The sequence below is a fragment of the Glossina fuscipes genome, unplaced genomic scaffold (genome assembly GCF_014805625.2).
Source record: "Glossina fuscipes isolate IAEA_lab_2018 unplaced genomic scaffold, Yale_Gfus_2 213, whole genome shotgun sequence".
NCBI lineage: Eukaryota > Metazoa > Arthropoda > Insecta > Diptera > Glossinidae > Glossina > Glossina fuscipes.
The window spans coordinates 801,793-819,865 of record NW_023998556.1 but is presented as its reverse complement, the minus strand read 5'-3'; the positions used below and the strand labels follow the sequence as shown (position 1 = coordinate 819,865).

Genomic DNA, 18,073 nt, shown 5'->3' with positions numbered 1-18,073 from the left:
AAACAAGAAAGATGTATCCGCCTTGGAGCCAAATCTTTGATACCCATCGACTTGAACCAATAAATAGAAATGGCTTGAAGTACGTTATCAATTGCCGACGTAACAATAGATTAGAATTTTGTTTCTAGAGTGCTGAACTTATTCCATTACGGTGGTCTATTGTTCATTTTCGAGCTAAGTTTGAACCAATTGGGATCTTATATTTACACAAAGTTGCAGTGGTCAATTTATGCCCCCGTTAGCATACAACAGAAAACGCAACAAGGAATGAACATCATTAAACGGGCACAGAATTTTATAGTGATTAAGTTCGGTGGTGTTCCTGTAATTATCGCTTAATAGCAGGTACATATATATATACACACATAACTGATATATAAAAACCTAAACGGCTGCTTAAGAAGCTGGCAGTTAAGAAATTTACAAAAAGTTAAGCATATCCTCAGCGGCCCAATAGCAGCTGCTGTTGTGCCAAATTGTGCAATAAACCGCTTTGTTGCGGGTGGTTAGTTAGAGTTGCGTTAGCGTTGGTGGGCGCAGGTACTGTTAATATCAATTGTTGTGGTTGCTGAGTTACCAAATTAAGACCTGCCGTTGTTAAATTTTGCGGCTGCAGTTGCTATTGTTGCAACTGCAATTGATGTACCAACTGTGGTTGGCCTGGTTGTTGTCCGGGCATTGTGATAAAATATTGCATTTGTGGCGTTGAATGATGGCCACTTTGCTTCATGATTTGAACCTGCTGCTAGATAGGCTGACCGGCAGTTACTACTTCTGCAGTTTGGCTACTATTAGTAGTGGCCAATGAGGCATTTGTTGTCACTTGGTCAGCTGCTATAGTATTTAAAGCTTCACTTTTTAGTGTAGTTACGTTAATCATTTCGCCAGTTACAACACCGCCGCTTGCAGCAGCCGGTATTGAGCTAATGTATGTTACTGATGCCGACGAAGATGCCGATGAGGTTGCATTTAGCCCATCCGCACACGTAGATGTAGACGTAGACGGTTGTGCACTTTCATGCTTCCGGTGATGACCAGAAGGCTTTATATCTTCTCGTGGCACAACATCAATGAAAAAATCAAATTGGTCGTAATTAGCTATAGCTTGAGCAATGTCTGATCTTTGTAAGGTACGTCGCTTGCTTTCCTCAGTATGAATCCAATTCTAAGGCTTTGGCAAATAGAAGCGGGGTTTCAGCGGCAATCATTTCCGCATTATCATCCAGTTTCATATTTTTTTTAATGCGTGCTAAAGGTAAAGCCTCTGGCATCAACATTTTGCGTGCTTTGCATCTCATGTAAAATATTTGGCGAGAAATTGTCTAATGTTGGAGGCGGTTTCCGCGGTATCGGTTGCTTAATGCTTGAGCTTTCTTAAACATTCTTTTTCTTCATAATTTACATTAGATAAGGCAACATTTTCAATTTGATTAATTTTGAAAGGAAATGTAAAATAAGCCGGCAAGTCCGGTGCTGCCTTCAAAAATAATACGTGTGATCTGCAGCATGCTTTGCTGAAATATGTGAACTCGAATTAGCTAAAGTTTGTGTACACAAAGAGTAGCGGACAAATCTTATCGCATAAAACGATTGAAGTTATATAAATTATCGTTAACCTAGACATATAAGCCATATGTATACCACTGGTTTAAACCATGCTTGCTCTATATCAAAGAAAAAAATAAATGAATTAAATAGGATATAAAAATACATAATAATCTCTTTTTGATTAAAATAGAGTAAGCGTTTGTGATTGGAAGCAGAAAAGGCTAGGAAATACACCTGCTTCTGATGGAAATTAGTGCAACAGCCACTTGACACGGGGCTAAAGGAAATAAGTGAAGAGTAATAATACTCTCAACCAGAAAACTTCCCATATGTGTTTCCTAAAAAGGACACCTTTATATGGGAATAAGATATAGTCTTTGTTGTATTATTACGAAATTCAATGAATAATTGCTCTAGGTGATGCGAAGGGGGAGACTCAACCTTGTCCGACTAGAATGGTCTTACTTCTTTCTATTAAGATTTCTTAACAAACGCAAGAGATTTGCTCTCTTGCTCTTTCCATAACTTCTCACTTTCTCTTTCTCTCTCTCTCTCTCTCTCTTTCCAAAGTCTTAAAAAGCACTAGCATCTAAGGCTTTCGGCTTTATTAAAACCTCTGGCGCACTTGAGATTTGAACCCACGACCATTGGAGTTGCTAGTCGAGACTCTTGGCTAAAATATATACATACATATATGCATTTATAAATATATTACATTTTTTGGGTTGATATTATTTTGCTTTTTGAGATCACCACTCCGCTCAGCTTTGGACGAAAATTGTCTTCTTTTGTGTTTTGCGGGTTGCTGCTCCAAACATCTGTCGTAGTTTACGACGTTCACAGTTTTTCTTCTTTACATCTTCATTTACTGTGTTTTTACCAGTGTGAAGCTTGCGTGCTAATTTAAAAGATTATTTTCAATACGTGAAAAACTTTTTTTGTTTTTCCTTTCTTCACAAACTCTAGTTTGTGTGTTGCCTTCTGATGTGCCCTGACACGCCGTGATTTGGGGCGATTCATTACTTGTTGGCACTTGCGCAGGTGGCTGGGATGCAGACGCAGTCCTAGATCCTTCGAAACCATTACTTTGGTCAAGCACCGACTGCAGGAAGCCGAACATTGACTTTTGTAAACTTTTCACGAAGACAAAGAATGATTTTCTGAATTAAGTAAAAATATCGTGACAGTAAACTAGCTGTTCGTTCTTTCCTTACTTACGTCTACTACGACCAGTTCCTCTGAATGTTTGAATTAGTTAGGCATCGGGGAGCGCCTGTTATCGTACGCAGAGTATTTGAGTGATTTCTTTGTATTTTGGCAGCGTTTGAGTAGTAACCTTCTCCCTGTTATTGTGTTCCACAGGACCGTATTGGCGTAATAACAGCATTATATCTGCTTTATTATACTATTATGTAAACCCCGTTTTGAGTTTGAGTTTAACAGCCACCATAATTCATTCGTTTGCAATTTTATTTGAGTTAACTGGGCACTTACACGGTGAGTCCTTGTAAGATAGTCGATTCCCAAATATTTGACGTGGGTTTTCTGGGGTTTTTCAAAGCAATGAATAGTTAGTGGAGTGCATTTTGCTAGACTAACGTTGATATGACGTTTTTGCAGCCACTGCTCTATGATGGCAATATTGTTTTAGACTTGTCTTGACGCCATGTTGTGGTTTGCAAGTGTTCTTATAGTGGCTGTGTGAACATGTGCGTAAAGTATTGTTTTTGCATGTCTCCTGTGTATATCCGATAAAAAGTTGGTTTTAAAATGTCATGGAATTGCCTGAATATAACTTGGTGTTGAAGTAAAATAACAAAGCGCGTTAATATAGGGGATAACATTATTTAATCATATAATCTGTTAATCAGTTCGGAGATGATCGGTAACAAGCTTACGCGTCCCTAAGACGGATTTCCCTGGTTTAGGTACCGCAACAACAAGAGATTTTTTCCAAGGCAATCGAAATTATCCAGCACGGAAGATGCTGTTAATGATATTATTACGAAATTCTTTTCTGAATACGGTTCTGAATAGATCGTGGTTTTTCTTTTTCTAAGAGAAATTCAGTTGCACGTTTTTACTTCAAGATTCTTTTATTTACAAACAATTTCTTTAAGAGTAGGATTATTCACAGTTTATTTTGGCAATATTCTCAACTTCTCAACTCAAATATTCTTTTTCGATTGACTCTGCCTTCCTCAAATATTCTATTTATATAAATATTTATAAGCATATTACTATCGCCTAAGTTAATGGCTTCATTTTCAATCCCTTAACTTTCATGATGCGCCCCGAAAGTGGACTTGGTTTTTCCCTTTTTATGGAATTTGTTTTGTGGGAAAATCAATTAGCCGAAATGAAGTGGATTTGGGATTTCTGCAACAATATATAGCAAGGTCTTCAGAGCACCTTATGGTAAATCGCGAACCACTTTCGCCACGATGTTGTCTGCGCCAGGGTCTTTATTTATTTTTAGACTGATTCCATAAATTTTATTGGTCTAGAGTTTTAGCTTTAGATTTTAAAGTGTGAGGTTGCTCTTCTAGCTAGCTAAGCTTAGCTTTCAACTTCCTAGTGCACTAGAGTGACATACGTTGCTTCAGCAGTGGTGATCTAAATTTGATTGCCTTCGAACTTCGATGTTGCCAATTCAACTTTTCGCAACGTATGATTAAAATGTGTAGTGCGTTTTTCAAAGGCTGATACATTTTTTATATTTACTCCGGCATGTGCTTCCATTTGGGAATTTTTCTGATTTGCTTTGCGTGACTTAGCGCAGTGAATTTTTTTGTATTATTTCTATAAGGATTGGACACTGGTCAGAAGAAAATACCAGGAAATATTGATTGTGCCACGATGTATTGGCGTCGGAATCAAAGATGTGAGAACAAATTCAAATTCGATTTGCGAGTTTCGCAGACGCGAAACTAAGTCACATAAACGCTGACAAAAAACGAGGCGATGTTGAGTAATATGAAAAATTTCAAAATATTTTGTGGCAAAACAAAGAATAGCATCCAAAAATATCATACTAGTTGTGTTAATAAATTCTGTCCAATGAAATTGAAATGAATGAATAAAATGAATAAAACGTGCTTGTCGCGTCCAATTTCCCCGAAATTTCAGATAGCTTAGATATTTTTATTTATATTTTATAATTGTCGTTCATTGTATATCAAAGTGAAAACGGACGAATATCATTTATGGCTCTGCGTGGTTTTCGGTCTTTAATGGATTAAACTAGAAAAAGTAAAACTGAAGCTATGCAAATCATTAGGTTGGCCCAGAGTCAAAAGCAGTTACCTATGAAACATTTAGAAAATGGCTTGCGACGAATTCGCATACGCCCGGCCTTCTCCAGTGTAACCAATACAGAAAGCGATCTTTAGCTTGATCTGGTAGCATCTCTCGATTTCGGCATGTTCTCGAGAACTGTCTTCTTCTGCATAGCGCTGGTTAAGATCGATATTAGCAATTTCGCGCAGATGAAGATATCCGAAAATGGGCCGATAACTATTTCGTCTCGCGTTTAAGAAGTTTCTACCGCGGGTGTGTCCGTAAACTACTCCAGAAGTATCAAAATACAACCCGCTATGATGTTAAATATTTCGATTATTATTTTAAATATTATTATTATCATTATTATTTCAATTTTAGACTAAAAAAAAGACATTGAGCACTAGCAACACAGGCTACCGGCTCTAATTATAAAAAAGAATAATAAAATGTACATTAGATAATGAGCTTAGTAGTATTAATAAAGTAATGTATAGAATTGATATTCTGCTCTGAAGCTGATTGTAGAATGTTCAAAGGGTTAATCGTTCCAAATGCAATACTTCTGGCCAAGGAAAAGTTGAGGCAGTCGCAGAGAATGTGCTTTATAGTAAGAGTTTGTCCACAACAGCAGATTGGGGGAGAAGACTTCTTCAGGATCCATTGGTGAGTTGCAATTGTATGACCAAGGCGAATTCTCGAAAATGTTTGGATCTTGGTTTTCTCAACATTTGTTGGATAAAGAGGTGGAGTTAATTGAGGGTTAATGCAAGAGTAGTGTTGATGATGGTATTGTAAATTTCCTTCTGCAATTTTCTCTTTAACTTTTCTTCCAAAGTACCTTTGAAGATCCAACTTTTCCATGACATCATCCATAATTAGAGGAGCAGAAGCAGCATACTTTCCCGCTCGATCAGCCTGCTCATTTCCCAGTAAACCGATGTGACTTGGTACCCATAACATTTTAATTTTTCCGTCGGGTGTAGTAATTATATTCCTTAATTTGTTGATGGTGCTCCATCTCGAAGTCGAAGGATTCCGAACAGCTTGTAATACAGACAAACTGTCGGTAACAATAACGGTTTTGAGTTTGTTTTTATGGGCAAGGTTGGCAGCGTGAAGGATAGCTCTGGCTTCGGTTGTGAAAGTTGAAGTACTTTCGTGAAATATGTGGTTGAGAAGAACCCGTCCTGTAGCATCTACCACCGCACAAGCAGGAGGCAGACCAGGAGATTTTGAGCCATCTGTGTACAAAAGATTCCAACCAGTACTGTCCAATACTTGGGTTTTTTCAGCTATTAGATTCCTGAAGACGTAATTTGGAGTATCTTCTTTCTTGTGCATAGACAGTGAGATGTCAAAAGAGCAGTCTTTCAAAATCCAGGGAGGTTTAATACCAAAAGACCGGGAAATTTTTAAGGGAATGTTCAATTCTTTTCCGATGCACAAACAATGGTCAATTGCAGATGGTGACTTTGCAATTTTCTTCGCAATAATAATCTTTCTTACGTCATCACCGAGAATGGATTTGTTTGAATTAAGAAGCTTAGGGACTATTTTAGCTTTTTACTCATACAGTCTATTTTCTAAAGTTGGGAGACCAGTTTCAATTATAATATTATTTATGGGCGTCGTCCAAAAAGCATAACAACTTGCTCTGACGGCTTGGTGATAGACCGGTTTAAGGATGTTGATATTAGATTTGCAGCTATTGCCATAAATTATCAAAGCATAGTCAATCTTGCTTAACACAAGCATTTTCGTAAGATAAGCAATAGTTTTAATATGCGCATGGCTTCTCCAAACAACGTACTGCATGAAATTTACCCTTATTAAAAGGGAGTTTTTTAACCGAAGACAGTGTGCTTTCCAACGATAATTGTTGGAAAACGTGAGCCCGAGAACATGGAGCGTCTGCACATTTAGTACTGGTAAGTCGTTAATATGCATCAGTAGGTTTCCTGCATCGCACATTTGTTTTCGACATATGTGCATTTTTTTTTGATTTTTGTATAGAAAGTTTAGCTCCTGACGAGTTTGCCCATGTGGAGATCTCACATGCAATAGATTCGAGGATGTTGATTGCTTTCGTGTTGTCTTTTTCTTTTGTAAAAATGTATACATCGTCCGCGTAGAGACAATGTTCCACTCTTGGTACACGGCAAAGAATTTTGCTAATTTCGTTGAAAGCGATCTGGAAAAGCATGACAGAGAGAGGAGATCCTTGCGGAATGCCATTCATTAGCGGAAAGGAATCAGAAAGATGATTGTTGATTCTAACTTTGAACCGCCGATGCGACATGAATGATTTGATGTAGTTGAAGAATTTGGATCCGACATTCCATGATTTCAAGAGTCTTAAGATAACATGAAGACCAACTCTGTCAAATGCTTTTTCGAAATCAATTGAGAGAATTGTTACGTGATTTCGTTCTGAAATTGCTTTGCTTGTGAAATAATCAATATGTAACAGAGCATCGATGCACCCTCTACCCCGCTTGAAACCAACTTGTTGCTTTGTTATCAGGTTCTTGGACTCAAGAAACCAAGATAATCTAGATGCCATAATCTTCTCTAATACCTTAGAGAGGCAAAATAAAAGAGAAATTGGGCGATAATCTGATGCGATGGAGACATTTTTTGGCTTTGGAATTGGAACAACTGTTGCCAGTTTCCACATGTAGGGTATATGGCCAGTCATAAATACCGTATTATATAGGTCCAGCAATTTCTTTTTACTAGACTTAGACATAGCACTGATCATTTGGTATAAGGTGTCTTCCCCTTCAAATTGGAGAGACAACTTCCAAGTTCTGAGGTAGATACGCAATTTTCCAAGAACATGGCACATCTATCGATATTATTTGAAAGAGGTATTGGAGTCCTTTTAATTTCGATGAAAGCACTGGAGAAGTTGCTGTCAGAGAAGTATTCACACCACAAAGTAATTAGAAATCTCATCTGCGTCAGTTAAAGTTCCATTGGGAGTGCAGATGGCAGAAATTTCGTTCAGGTTTGAAGTCCCATTAAGTCTGTTGATTTTGTTCCAGACAACTTTCATTGGCGTATTTCTGTGAATTCGTCTCGAGAAAAGTTTGAAACTAAGTGCCTTTGATTTCCGTAATTCCTTCCTGAATAGAGCATTGGCCTTTTTGTATAATAACAAATGATCCTGATCAGGACCTCTCTTAAAGCGATGCCATAGATCCATTTTATTTTTCCTCAAAAACGAAAGCGTGTTGTTCCACCAAGGAACCCTAGCTCGTTTAAAAGAGGTGTATTTTACCAACAAAATGGGTGCAAATTACTAATGCAGATAATACATTCTCGCTAGATTTTTTTTGAAGCAACATTTTGGCTGCACGAGAACACAGTTTATCGTAAAAACTAACTTTGGTATCATTAGAATTTCGTAACTCTTGTTATGTACCATAAAGGTGAGCTCTGTACTAACGTATAAATATCTGCGCATATATTTTGATGCATCATTTATCCCAGTGAGAGGATAGTTTGTCTTATGCGGTTTATCCCTATTTATAGTAAGTAATGGAAGATGCAAACTGGAAAATTCATACACAAGTATATAAGTGTATATATATAAGTATATGTATATATGTATGTTACCGGTAGAGAAAACATATAAAACTGAAGAAAAATTATTTTGTAGCCACCAATCCTCTCACGTTTCGATTTTTTTTTAAATTTTCCTTGAGCTTAACGTTAGTGTGTAACGTCTTACGGAAACGTTTCTTGTCGCTTTGCATAAAATCAAGACGAAAAATTTATTAAATTCTGCATTCAATAGCTTTATCAATTTCGATTGCAATATTTTAAATACTAATAGGAATAGTGTTGAAGATTTTAACACATATAGAAAACAACATGTTTTGTCTTGAAGAATACTGAAGTTATCAAATCTTTTCAAACGATCTTAGGAAAATATTTTTTTTTTTGATGTCGTGTGCTTAAAATTTTTCGAGATATTTTTAATGAAAATAGATTGTAAAAAGATTTAATTTTGATGAGGTTCCATTCGCATAATAAATATTTACGGAGTGGACTGGTCAGTTACTTTGCTACGTAAAGTGCAATGAGTGCATCTGTCGAGTAGCCTCTTAACCTTTGTATACATTGCAAGCTAAATTAAACCGAAAAATAGCTTAATAAAATAGTAAATTATTATTATCTAATTTTATGCACAAAAGATAATTGCTGAGATTGTAAGCTACGAATTTTACGAAAGGATTGGGCAAGAATTGTGGGAAATGACATTTAAACCACTAAGTTCAGCAAGCAGTATTAAAAATTTAGGGATTACTGGAACGTATCCGTTGGCATCGCCAGCTTTAGCTATTTTTCAGGCTCGTAAAAATGTATAATGCGAATATTTTCATAGGGATGTCGAGATGTAGTTATTATTTACCGTACTTTGCGAATTGATGTGAAGCTGTTGTATAATTTTACCCTTTATCAAAAGGTGAAATCTTATGGATGCGTATGAGTGATTTAGGTCTTAGAGAGAGATTCTTTCCTATGTTAACATAATAGTCGTAATAAAATATAATTAAAACTGGTAACCATTTACACTAATTCCAAGAATTATATATAGTAATACATAATTTCGATTAAGAAGAAAACATTATCATAACCGTCAATGACTTCAAGTTAAGATTTCAATAGGATTTGTAAAGAGTGGCATTAAAAAAATAGGCAAAATGTAATTTCCTTCTAGTTTCTGGTTTTCCGCATGTACTATCGACCCCACTTTCGGCTTTCCGCACCTTTCTTTCCTTTATTAATTGCGAAATGCTCTTTCTGTGTCAAATATTTTTACTTCAGTGCAACTTCATTAGCTTTCGTTACTTGTATTGTGTTTTTTTTACTACTAATGACGTTTTCTATATATCAAGTCAAACCCAGACTAACTTAAAAATGTAGCATACTCAAGAGGAAGAGGGAAACAGCAGCAAACCGGGAAAACCACACTTCTAAGCGTGACAAGTAAAAAAAAGAAGGTTGAAAATCATTAAAGAAAAACTTGTTGAAAAAATGTTAAGAGCAAGCTAAAAATCTTGGGGCATTGCTACCAACCACAAAAACTTTTCTTATTAAATTAAAAGAAAGAGGGTAAAAAAGTTCGTTGAATCTAAACTCGGCCAGCCACCATCGCGGAAGAACAATTTTTTTTGTTTTTGGGGTTCGTTCATCCTTATCGTCAAATGTTGCTTAGTTTGCTGAAAAATGTCTGGTATCGCGTTGTTGTCACGGTTACAGCCCGCAAATTTCTTTCTCTTATCCTTGAATCATTGTAGTAAGTGGTATTTTTTTCAGCGCTGCTGGTGCATCTTGAGCGACTTTTGCATGATAGGGTCAAAGTTCATCATGCTGTAAAATGACCTTTGTCTTTCAACATTTTCTCAACAGTCGCTAGTAATATACCGTACCCAGCTGATTTATGCTTATTTACGCTTTCGAGTCCTCAGATTTGTTCTTGCGCAGAATAAGCCACGCTTGTCGCAAATGTATTAGACTTTTACAAAATTTCTAAAGCAATGTTACGTTCACGTCATCTGCGCTATTGTGCGAAATTTAACAGCGCGTTGGCGTGAATAAATTCCAGTTTCGCTTAGAATCTCATATTCCCTATAAAGCGATTCCAAGAGGAAAATCTTAGAAAAGTTTAGAAAATACGAAATCTTGCCATTGCTTCATAATCTATCAAAACTGACGTCTTAGAGCTAAACATTGCCGGTCTAAGACGAACGTTACTTTTGTATTGCGTAATATGCCAGTTGATCAAATGGTTTTATTGATTTTTGATTAATATTCTCGCAACGTGAAACTTATCGGTAAAGCGAAATTTCCTTTAATAGAACTGAATTGCATACGACGTGGGAACTTTTTAATATTACTTTTGACGTTAATTTTCCGGGACAACTATGTAAACGCTAGTAAATGCTTATATTACTGTACATACAAACTGTTCTAATGCAAGAGTTGCAATGCTTTTCCCACATAACCAGACGGGTGGATCAAAAAGCATGTTTGTATGTGCACAATCAATTAAGCCCTAATCCTGAATTGCGTCAACTTTGAAAATTGTATCTGAACTTTTTCACTTCTTGTGTCGGATCGCTGCAATATTCCGAACAATTCAACTACGCACTATTCCACTAAATTAAATGACTGTGATCATAATTCTTGGGTGCTTCATAAGAACCTCGCAATAAATCTGTACGATAATTGCCGTTAGTATGCGTTTATAAAATCAACTTATTCTCATATCAAAAGGTTCCGCCGTCCGCAGCGCAGTGTAACGGTTATCTTTCTAGCTCAAATCAGATCGTTGCGTACCCTTCCATTTTCGATCAATGTTTCAGACGTTTATTCATGGTACAGTTTTCCGTTTCATGCAAAAAAAAGACAACAAGTTTGCGTTGCCTTAGCAAGAGACGGCTTAAACTGCCGGATGAAGCGTATATCTTTCGATCACACCTCCCTTCAATGACGTCAAAGAGCAAGATTTCTAGTTTCTTTTTCCCTTGTTTTAAACGTTTCGATATTTAAAGTAATTACTGGGGCTCTGCTACTTAATGATTGCTTAAAGCTAAGTGTTTTAAATTTTGTATCCCGAAGTGTACATAAACGCAAACAAAAAAAGAGGTTATTTATCTTATCAAGCAAGAAACCCACTTACGTTCATAAAAAATTTGATATATATCTGTTTTTCACAGTCCGACACACAGTAGTATCACAAGCAAATTTACAAGAAAATTATGCGTCTTTTTTATATACATATATACGTTTTTTTCTAAAACTGCTGTTAACAGACTGATGGACAGAGTAAGGTTCAAGTGAGATCTCCATGCCTTGCAAATATAAAATCAGTATCGAAAAGTTGAAAAAACTTTTCTTGTTTTAATATAAAACTAAAATAAGGAAAAGAAGTATTTTATTTGTTTTTAGAGGAATATTTCAACATCTTCCCGCTGACTTTAGTTGTGATGGGGTCAATAAATCTTCCAATATGTCCCCAAAACCTGTAAGCATTAAAATAAAGGCCATGTTAAATTTCATGTCAATGCTATTGGAATAAATCAAAGGAACATGTTCGTCAAAATCGCGTTTTCGCCCATGCCTCGGCACTGCTGAGTCTTCATTTATTCCTCCTTTTTGCAGTTTCATTTATTTCTTTTAGCAGTCGAAACATTACCTTCTGCACATTTTATATTTTTACGTAAAACATATTAGCTCGCTTAATTATATTCATTCGTTCATTGAAATTGTAAAAAAAATTGTACGATTGTCTTCAGCAGTGAGCCAAAATACTATCTAAATCTCCTTGACAGCTATTGCTTTAAGCAAGGTGATATCGAGAGTAAGTTTGTTTAATATATTTTCATCGTTGTATTCTAAGTCTACATAGCAAAGTATCCATTATAAAATTTTCGATAAGCCAATTAAACATGCTTTATGTGGTTCCAAGTCTATTTTGACTCTATTTCATCTTATCATTGTCAAAATCTCATTTTAATTATTATATTCGTGATTAATATGGCAAAGTATATTCATATTTTTAATGTATTTGTAGCATGAACAATATTAAGCCGAGGCGTCTACATTGAAGCAAAAAATTAAATTTTAAGCCTACGTCGTTCCGTTCCTACAATTAATGTCGAGAACTCAAGTTTGCTACTTATGTATTCCCAGATTAATTACACAACTGAGAAACTCTCCAAAATTGTAGCCAAAAATTTCAATATATATAGCGGATACTCGCCTGACGTTTGATTTGATTGGTTTTTGCATGGCAAAAGACGACTTTATTTATCCACATAGTTCCCTCCAAGAGTAATACAATTAGTCCAACGCTTTCTCAACCCTTCTTTGCTCTTCTTATAGCATGATTTGTCGAAACACGGTTCAGTTTCCTTATCATTTGATACACATTTTTTTGACTGAGCATCCTTTAAAAAGTTGCAAATAGATAATAATCCGAGAGAGCCAACTCTGGAGGATACGGTAGGTGGAGAAGCAACTTGAACTTCAATGCACGTAATTATACTTTCGCAGCAAATAACAAGTGACACCCTGAGTAAACCAGGTAATTTTTAGAAAACATGCTTCCCATGCTCACATCTTTTAGAAATTTACTTTACAATTATCGAAAACAAATCTTAGAATAAGGCTGCCCACCTATTTTGCGCGTGCACTACTTTTAGTTCGACCGGTGTCCGTAAAACTTCAGTTGTAAACCGCTAACAAATTATGGTTTTCTGTGGAGAAGGATTACCCATCAAAACGCAATCTTTAATCAACCAACTAAATTCGTATTTCCACACTGTTTTGGAAATGAGAAAAGCAGCGTCACTCAATCCATTGTAACTTGTCTTCGCTTGCAAGATAGCATTTTTTGACACCACATACGTTATGTGTTTCGTTCCCGGGAATTATTGACCGAAACGTCAGTTTTCTCACTTCCTAAGTTTCACAGTACTAATCTACGCTCAGAAACACATACACACACTTTTACATAAAGGTATTACAAGCACTATCTTAGCATTTTATGGACACGTTTTTTTTTATTTTTTGGTTACGTTTGTCGTGTATCTAAGTTGTCGTTGATGGTCATGGTTGGTGTTAGAACTTAAACAAAAATTTATGTTACAGTTTTTCTAAACGTACAGGCAAAAGTGCTCTGCTTTTGTGTACGTGGCTATTTACTATTTGGTATTTCCTTTTCTTTTATTATTCTTTTATTTTCCATTCTCCCTTAGCCAGAGTGCAGGAAGAACTAATAACTGGTATTAAGTTGCTTTTACTCGAATTGGGTCCGTATAAATACATGTGATTTTGCTTCTGTCCATATATGCTCGCGAATTTTATACTTCTTCATACCATACCCATGTACGAATCGAGAGATTTAAACGAAATTAAATTGTCAAACAAATTTTTTTTTTGTTGCAACAAAATAAAAGTCTTGTTTTTTTATCTATAGTTTATTTTCCATAAAGATTGAAAATTTATATATCTTGTTCTCTATTATAACAAAACTCTTTTCTAATTGTTTTGTCTATTTTTTTATATTTATCATAAAAAAAGGTAGTTAAAGACCTTTCGTAGCTCGAGGTAATCGCGCTGCATCATAGGGAAAATGGTCGACTCATTTTTACCGCAACTTTAGCCCGACGCACTCGCGCTACATCACAAGGAAAATGCTCGACTCATTCCTACTGTTACTGTATGACCAAACTTTCTCGTGATATACCCAACAGACGATAAATACTCTTCGCAAGCAGAAAAAAATTCTGTGACTTTCCAAAAAGAGAGAAACGAAAAAAACTAATTATGTAAACTTGAGTGAATTGCTGGACAACACAATTGTTGAACTGCCGACAGAAAGCTAGGTATATGCGACGAAGTTGCGACAAACTTTGTTCAGCGTTTGCATTTACTTGTATGTATATTTTTTAATCCATTTTATCCTAAGCGCATAAATTTTTGAAAAAAAATTTCAATAAATTTTTGAGCTTTTTCTGTCTGACTTTGGACAACGAAATCTCTTAACTGCCCCACACCTTGTCTTCAGAAGGGTAAATGCCCACTTCAGAATTATTGTGGACGAGAAGATCGAACGTAGATACCAGAAATTGCCGGTTGCTAGAATTTACATTTAATAAAAGTTCAATAAGACGTTCAAATATTATTTCCATATGTTTTAAGTGTTCCATTTCGGATCCACTAGCAATTAAAACATTTTCGTAGGGCATGTGTAGACCCTAAACAAATTGCGCAATTTTTTTAATTCTTAAGGCATTCTTTTAAGTTTAAGCAAACCGAATGAAATTTGTCTTGGCGATAATTATGTGATATTATCTTTTACTTTTTGCGTGACCAGGCAATGTGTGCATGTTCTCTCTTCGTGTCGGATTCAGGTGAGGTAATCAGGACTGATTCCAGGTAGAAAAGATTGAAAGAAGTGGGTAGCGGTGTTAGATGGCGGCTTGCCAAAGAAAGCAGCTCCAATGATTTATGCAGAAACCTTTGCAGTAAGGATTCCCGGCGAAAACTGGAGTTTATGTATAATAGATTCTTACCGGACGTAGCCGTTCGGCTACAAGCCATTCGTTGCTGAAAAGTTAAGATTGGACGGTAGAACACAGGTAACATTTTCGGAGCGCTCTCAAAAAAAAGCTCGAAATGTGAAGGAAAAAATTACTCTGAGATAATGAATATATTTTAGAGTATCGAAATCAATTAATAAGTAATTTACAGACTTGAAAACTTTAGGGCAGTAGACAACAAAGATATTGGTTTTATATATTCACATTTGGCTACATGTAAGTTGAAGGCTTTAAGCGGGCCTAGATGTGATGCTTACTTACGTATTGGTGTTGAGGCTAATATTTGTTTATTGTATAGTATCTTGTTTTCAAAACATTTGATTTGGTTTCGCTTCAGAAATCGGTTGCAATAAAAGTTGACTGATTCATAAATACTCCGTTCTTTGAAAATCAGGGAAAAAAGTTTTACTTACAATTAGTTATATTGAATCGCTACATTCGGTTCTACACATACGCATATAGTACATATACTTAATGTACATATAGTTCCATTCACACTATAATATTGTGAACATTTATACACTGTTTATATATAGTTGCGAATGCATAATGTTTCAAGGAATAATAAGCAAATTAAAAATTGTAGATATATGCATGTGTACAACATATACTTCATTTTTTTTTTTTTTTTTTTTTGGTTATTTCGCAACAAATAAATTAAAAAACGATGTCTCTTAAAACTCATATGAAACAAAATGGCATAGTTAGATGCAAAACGGTTTCACTCAGCATGTAGGCCATGTACATGCATACGCGAACCTTTGCATTTATCCTTACCCGTAAATAATTGCAATCGATTCAATTACACCTGAACAGAATTATGAACAATGAAGCAAACTTCGTTTCGAAAGTACGGAGATGAAACCGTTCAGATGTTGTTACTCTGTTGTTGTTTGGCTTTTGCTCTCAAATCTTCTATATCTCCATTGCAGCATGAATACCTGAACCATAGATAAACTATTACGAATCTCTTAGAATTTACTTATATATTTTTAAGACTTTTGCTAGTGGCTCTCAAATGAATGTTGTATATACTGATTTCAGTTTGACCTAATTAACCATAACTTATTGACCTTCAAACTCCAGGCTTTTGAATGGATTCAATCGAACCTACATAACATCTATAGGCAGAAGACCACACAGCGGAGGCATACTCAAGTATTGATCTAACTAAGCTCGTGTACAGCCTTTTTATAATGTAAGGACGCTTAAGCTCTTTGGACTATCTCTTAATGAAACCCAGCGCGGACGTAGCTTTACATAAATAAAATAGAACTCTTAAGTCGGTGAACTAATCAATGTTTTCCAACTTTAATGTCATAAAATTTAATGAGCACTATGCAACCAAATTATTTAAGAAAATTTAAAGCTGATACGATTGTGATTACAATGAAAAGGGAAAAACAGTTTAACATTGTCAGCATACATTAAGATATGGCTGGATTTAATCACTGAGTGGAGATCAATAATGGACAAATTAAATAAAAGGGATCCTAAATGGCTGCCTTAAGGTATGGGACATTCATCCGATGATGAAGTTGAAGAGAATCTTGAATGATGTATTACGCAGATAAGAGCTTATCCATTTCACTAAGTAGAAAGGAAGCCTCCTTATTCTGTTACCCTTAGCATCACTTAAGAATCGTAGATTTATTCTAGGTGTTCCCTTCTTATTTGAGTTAATAAATGGTATTGTCGTCTCGCTCACATTACTTGGTCAGATAAGCTTTAATGTCCCTAATCGCTTCTCTAGGAGCTTTATCTTCATTTGGCTTAGTCAATACAAATCCAATTATGAGCTGTTCAATCTGTTCAGAGTAGTTTTCAGAAACTTAAGTGATACCTATCACTTATTCCAATATCGGACTTTTTAAATTCTATCAAAACAACTATGCTCAATACGCGCGATTTGCCTATGTCGTATTTATTTATTTATTTATTTATTTATTCCAATTATGCAAGAAACTCAACTACAAATTTTGACAGTCGAGTTCAATTGACTCTTAAAGTAAAGCTTAAATTAGTTAATATTAAAACTTAGTATAAGTACAATAAAACAAATAAGAAGGAAAAAAAGACAAAAAAAAAGCATGTACACAACTAGCATAGAGCCACACCCACAACCGGACCAAATTGCAATTGAACGCCTAAGCCATCGCAAACATGCATAAGCTTGGCAACCGATAATACTTAACAACAATTCACTTTCGAATCGTAACGACCTTTTAAGGTTAAAAGCTAGTTTAAGTACGACATAGGTAAATTACGCGCATTAAGCACCATTTATTACTTTTTTACGAAAGAAACGCTAAGAACAAATCTACGTTTTTCGAGAGACGGTAACGACAACAGAAGCAACCTATTTTCATAGGGAGGAAGAGAGGCAATCGGGTCCCAACCCAATTTCCTAAGGACAAACAGCAAGAATTGCTTTTGAACAGATTCAATTGAATGTACGTAGCACCTATATGAAGGAGACCACACAACAGAGGCATACTCGAGTATAGGTCTAACCAAACACATGTACAGCCTTTTAGTAATGTAAGGATCATCAAGCTCTTTGGACCACCTCTTTATAATACCAAGTGTGGACCTAGCTTTGCTTAACGAGAGCTCAATGTGCAAGTTAAAACGTAATCTATGGTCAAATAGAACGCCTAATTCTATCAACGTATCGACGGTTCCTGTTGAGAAATCAAACCTCATATGTGAAAAACGCTGTTTTAGCAAAACAATATTGATTTTATGAAAATCGTAATATTGATTTCAAAAAGTTGGATTTGGAGCATTAAAACAGTTCGACGAACGACGAGGATCCTCAGGTAAACTAAAAGGGGGACAACGATTTACACTAATCTCAGGGAAATTGGCAAAACAGAGATCAAGCAGTCATTATTAGTCACCATTACAATTATGGGTACGGTTGTATTGAACTAAATTATGATTGAGTAATTCATTAAAGAACATAAGAGCTCTATCAGATGTTGAAGTAGGAATCAAACAGCCAGAATTATCACTGTTGCACCAAGTGACTTGAGGCAAATTGAAGTCTCCCAACGCACCTACCAAACCGGAGAGTTTCGACTGCTTGACCACTTCACAAATGACGGCGGCCTGTTTCT

The 18,073-nt window shown here is 35.8% G+C and overlaps 1 protein-coding gene and 1 pseudogene across 11 annotated transcripts in view; one reads left to right on the top strand and one right to left on the bottom strand.

Moving 5' to 3' along the window:
• The window catches only part of LOC119642096 (irregular chiasm C-roughest protein), a 380,139-nt gene that overhangs the window by 50,426 nt on the left and 311,640 nt on the right, over positions 1-18,073 (top strand). The window lies entirely within an intron of this gene.
• On the bottom strand, positions 443-2,668 carry LOC119642068 (annotated as a pseudogene).